A 5,454-nucleotide genomic window follows, 5' to 3' on the forward strand; every position below is an offset into this window, starting at 1 on the left:
CCAGGTTGTAGTGTGGTGTGTGGTCCTGGCACTGGCCCACCAGGAGCTCACTCTGATGTTGAGTATGTCACTTCCTTTGCTCTCCTGGGCTCAGTGTCCCCAAGGAGGGTGTATTGGTTATAATAGGCTGATTGCAGATTCAGACAACCCCAAATGTCAGTAGCATAACACATAAAATTATTTTCTGTTCATGGCACAAGGTGGGCCAGTGATGGGGCCACTCTGCACCCTGCTGTCTTTTTGGAAGCCAGGCTCCTTCCCTGTGGTGGCTCAGTCACCTGCAGGGGCCGTGGAGTCCTCCGTGGCAACCAGGGGAGAGAGGGGAACATGCTGTTGGAGACCTACGTTTCTTTGGCTAGAATTCAACTCATGAACCCTGTTATCTGCAAGGGAGACTAGGGAATGCAGCTGAGCTGTGTGGCCACAGAGAGATAGAGGACCGGATATTGGAAGAAAAATAAATCCTCCCCTCCAGGGGATTGTGGTCTCTAAGAGTCCTTTCAAACCATGCATTCTGGAATGTCCCCGAGGCTCTGGCCCTTCCCACCCAAGCCCCTGCCCATTGGCATCCTACTGTCCCTCAGCTGCCTCCTCTGTCATCCTGGGCTCCCCAGACTTGCCAGCCTCTTTTAGGGCCAGCATAGTCTTTCCCTGGGGCTTGGGGAAAGGAGAGGCCCCCGTGGTCCCGCCTTGATGAGCTCTGAACAGTCACTGAGCTGCAGGTCAGAGCTATAGGTGAATTCTAAAGTCGTCCCATTCACCAGAGCATCTTAGCCCCACCACCTTCTTTTTTTTTTTTTTAGTAAGTATGGGAGCTACTGATATAATTTGAAAATTTGACTACTGCTGTGATCTGTAAAAGCATGCATGCACAATTTCACAAACCAGCTGGGAACTCCCATCATCGACTTCTTAGAGCAGTGGTTCTTAATCTTCACTGTACAACACGATCTCCTGCGGTGCTTCTTAAAATGCACATTCCTGGGGCCAACCCCAGGTTTCCATCTAGTAGGTATGCCTGGCTATCTGAATTTTGGGGATACCCCTGAAGTGGAGGAGAAAGAAAGGCAGGGGGCCTTATGGGGGTGCCTGGCTGTGCCCTGGGTAGGTCTGTGCCAGGCAGTCTCCATGCCAGCCTCCCAGGAACCAGCAGAGCCCAACTGGCATGAGTTTTGTCCTGTTCTCTTCCACCCTCCTGTCCCCAAAGGAGCAGACTGGCAGGATCCCAAGCCAAATACTTAAGACTCATTAGTGGGACAAATGGAGTCTGGACTGGTCCTGGTGCCTGGGCTCTGCTGGGAGGGAGCAGAGACAGGGGCCCTGCTTCCTGGGAAGGCAGAGCCAGATCTGGTATGTGGCTGGGGGTGATTCCACACCCTCCCTCTGTCGGGAGAATGGTTCATGGCCTTTGTTGGGAGTTAGGGGTGGGGGGACCAACATGTACAAGCTTTGACCATAAAGGCAGGTATCTGACTGTGCTGGGGGTTCTTAGGAGTGGCCTCCCAGGGGGCAGGCTGTGGTCTCTTGAACCTGGATTTGGATTTTGGAACAGCTGAAAATCACTTGGATGCCTGTACTGGGGGAATGTTAGACAATCAAGCAGGCTGATCAATTTTGGTCAAAGGTAGCTCCAAAGGCAGTGTGAACTGTGGAATGAGTTCTGGAAGAGTCGCTAGAGTAAGTGTACAGCCTTTCTGGGACCACTTTGAAGGTCGCAACTCAGTGTGTTTATCAAGAAATGAAACCTTTTTTCTACATGTTAGAATGCTGAGCTGTCCTTTCTCAGAATTCGGTCCCCATCCCAGGGTCTCAGCCCCGGCTCCCCCTTCCCCCCCACATCCCTTGCTTCTGAGGCCTTCACCAAGAGCCCGTCATGTAGGAACTGGATGCCAGGCAACAGAAGAAGCCGTTGGGAACTAAACAGAAGCGGGGCCCAGAGAGCAAGTCCCCCATTCCCTACAACCTAGGAGCTGGAATTGGCATTTGGGACCGTGTTGAGCCTTTCAGAAGCTAGCTCTTGCCCACGGTGCCCTCGGTATTTGCGTGGTAGTGTTGTGGGAAGTCTGAAGGGTTGCTGCCCATTGTTGGCACTGCCTTCCTCCACCATCCTACCCCCAGATGGGGTCAGGCACCTGCCCGTGGTCACAGCCCATCCTGAGAGGGTCAGAGACAGGTAGTTCTGATGGAGGCGTAAGCCCTAGATTGGGGGCCCAGAGCAGGCTGCCGCTCGTGGATGGGATTTTCTTGGGTTGATTTGCTTCCAGGGCCTCTCTCCAAGCTAGAAGCCTAAGCTCACCTGGGACAAGCCCTTTGGCAGCTGCAGCGGTCGCCTTGTCTCCAGCCCCTCCCCTGCCAGCAAGTGCTGAACACAGACAGGAAGAGTGTTGGCAGGTTTCAGCCGCACACCACCCACCCCAGGGACAGCGCCAGGCCCTAGAGGTGGGAACCTCCTGGGTGCCAAGTGTCCAGTCACTTCATGTCTTTATGCCTCAGTTTTCTTACCAGTTCAGTGGTAAAAACATTATCTTCTTCCTAGGGCTTTTGTGAGTGTTAAATTATTTAAAACAATGCTTGGCTCAAGGTAGGCAGTCAATAAGAGTTATTGTTATAATTACTGTGCTGTCTTTTCATTTGCACAACCACCCACCATCCATCTATCCACCATCCATCCATCCACCCACCCACCCATCCATCTACCTATCCACCCATCTATCTATCCATCCATCCATCCCTCCATCCATCCACCCACTCACCTACCCACACGTCCACCCATCCATCCACCCACCTGTTTGTCCATCCATCCATCCATCCATCCATCCATCCATCCATCCATCCACCCACCCACCCACCTACCCATCCATCCATCCATCCATCTATCCACTCATGACCCACCCACCCACCTACCCATCCATTCACCCATCTGTCCACCCATTGATCCACCCACCCACCCACCCATCCATTGAAAGCACTGCCTGCTCCAGGCCTTGGTCTCCCTACCTACAGTGAGTGTGAACCACAGCAGGAGTTCTTAACCCTTTTTGAGCCATGGATCCTTTTGGCAGGCTGCTAAAATAAAATACATAGGATCACAAGGGAAACTAATTATACCAAAATACAGCTATCAAAATATTAAAATACAAATTTGTGATTAGCAATATATGTGTTTATTAACATATTAAACATGAGCTAGTGGTAGGTCCAATTGTTATTATAACTTTCAGGTAGTAATAATAATAATGTTTTGAGAATTCTGCTGTGACAAATGAGCTATGGAAAGATCTGTTGTTATCTTTAGTGTTCCTAATCCTACTGTGGTTTGATGCCTGTGTTCATGATAGGAAGAAATGCTCAATTTCAGTTACAAGTTTATGAGTATTTCTTTTTAATTTTTTTTCATGGGGATTTAAAAAAGTCTATTTTGGTATCATTAATGTACAATTACATGAGCAACATTGTGGTTACTAGACTCCCCCCAGTATCAAGTCCCCACCACATACCCCATTACAGTCGCTGTCCATCAGCGTAGTAAGATGCTGTAGAATCACTACTTGTCTTCTCTGTGTTATACTGCCTTTCCCACATGTCCCCCCCTCCCCGCCCCACTACATTATGTGTGCTAATTGTAATATCCCTTTTTCCCCCTATCCCTCCCTTCCTACCCATTCTCCCCAGTCCCTTTCCCTTTGGTAACTGTTGGTCCATTCTTGGGTTCTGTGAGTCTGCTGCTGTTTTGTTCCTTCAGTTTTCCTTTGTTCTTATACTCCACATATGAGTGAAATCATTTGGTACTTGTCTTTTTCTGCCTGGCTTATTTCACTGAGCATAACACCCTCTAGCACCATCCATGTTGTTGCAAATGGTAGGATTTGTTTTCTTCTTACGGCTGAATAATGTTCCATTGTGTATATGTACCACATCTTCTTTATCCATTCATCTACTGATGGACACTTAGGTTGCTTCCATTTCTTGGCTATTGTAAATAGTGCAGCGATAAACATAGGGGTGCATATGTCTTTTTCAAACTTGGCTCCTGCATTCTTAGGAGTGGAATTCCTGGGTCAAATGGTATTTCTATTTTTAGTTTTGTGAGGAACCCCCATATTGCTTTCCATAATGGTTGAACTAGCTTACATTCCCACCAGCAGTGTAGGAGGGTTCCCCTTTCTCCACATCCTCGCCAACATTTGTTGTTGTCTGTGTTTTGTATGGTGGCCATCCTGACTGGTGTGAGGTGGTATCTCATTGTGGTTTTTGAATATTTCTTTCTTCAATCTAAGTTCACAGATGGCTGAAATCCTAACATGGACCCCCAGACGAAGAATGGAATTAGAGGATGCCCAGACCCCCCTTCTGGTTCTCAAACCCATGTGATTCCATCTGGTCCCCAGGGGTTCTGGGGAGTGGGGAGAGGGAGCCCTGTGCACCAAGGATGTTAACCCCAGGACAGACATGCCGCTGGGCCTTTGGAGCCTCCGCCTGGCTTTCCCGGATCGCTCTGTTCTAGATGTTGCAGAGAAACCAGCTGGCAGCTTCCCACAAAGCCTTTGCCCTCAGAGATCAATGGCTGCTGCTGCAGATCTATTTGCTCAGCCTTTTGTTTTTGAGAAACAACCTGCCTTTCTCTTGTTAACCCCTGCCAGGCTGGCCCCAAACAGAATGCCTTCTGTGGTCCATGCTCAATACTAGGGCAAGTTAGACATCAGAAGGGTAGCACCCCATGGATGAAGGGCACCCGCCAAAGGCCCAGAGCTATGCTGGGCCCCCTCACCTAAATGTTTAGCTCATTTGATTGGCTGGCAGCAAAGAAGTTAGACTTCGAACCCCAGTCTGTCTGAACTCCAAGGCCTGTGCTCTCTCTAGGGTATCAGAAACCTCTATCCCTGCTTCACCACACAGGTAAATTTGGGGTCTTTTCAACCCCAAGATACGCACGTAACTACCACTGGAGGGTGGAGTTAGTCAAGGGTGGGAGGAAAAGAGAAGGAAGGGCACCTCCGGTGGGGCGGGGCTGGAGTATCAGCTTGGGCCAAGGCTGGGTGTGACAACGTGGGACACTGAGGATGGGAGCTGTCTGGGTCTGCTCAGGCTGCCTTAACAAAGCACCGCAGGTTGGGGGACTTAAACATAGACACGTATTTTCTCACTGTCTGGAGGCCTGAAGTCCAGGATGAAGGAGCTGGCAGGGCTGGTTGCCTTGGAAGACTTTCCTTGGCCTGTGGATGGCTGTGTTTTCACATGGTCTTCCTTGTGGATGACTGTATCCTAATCTCCTTCATAAGGACGCCAGTCATACTGGATTAGGGCCCATCTATAGGACCTCACGTAACTACCCTTGTCTCCAAATACAGTCACAATTTAGGTACCTGGGTCAGGAGTTCAACATATGAATGTTGTGGGGGGCCACTGATCAGCCCATCATAACAGGAGTTGACTGTGGAAGAGGGGACACAAGGG

Source organism: Manis pentadactyla, chromosome 9 (genome assembly GCF_030020395.1).
Source record: "Manis pentadactyla isolate mManPen7 chromosome 9, mManPen7.hap1, whole genome shotgun sequence".
Classification (NCBI taxonomy): Eukaryota; Metazoa; Chordata; class Mammalia; order Pholidota; family Manidae; genus Manis; species Manis pentadactyla.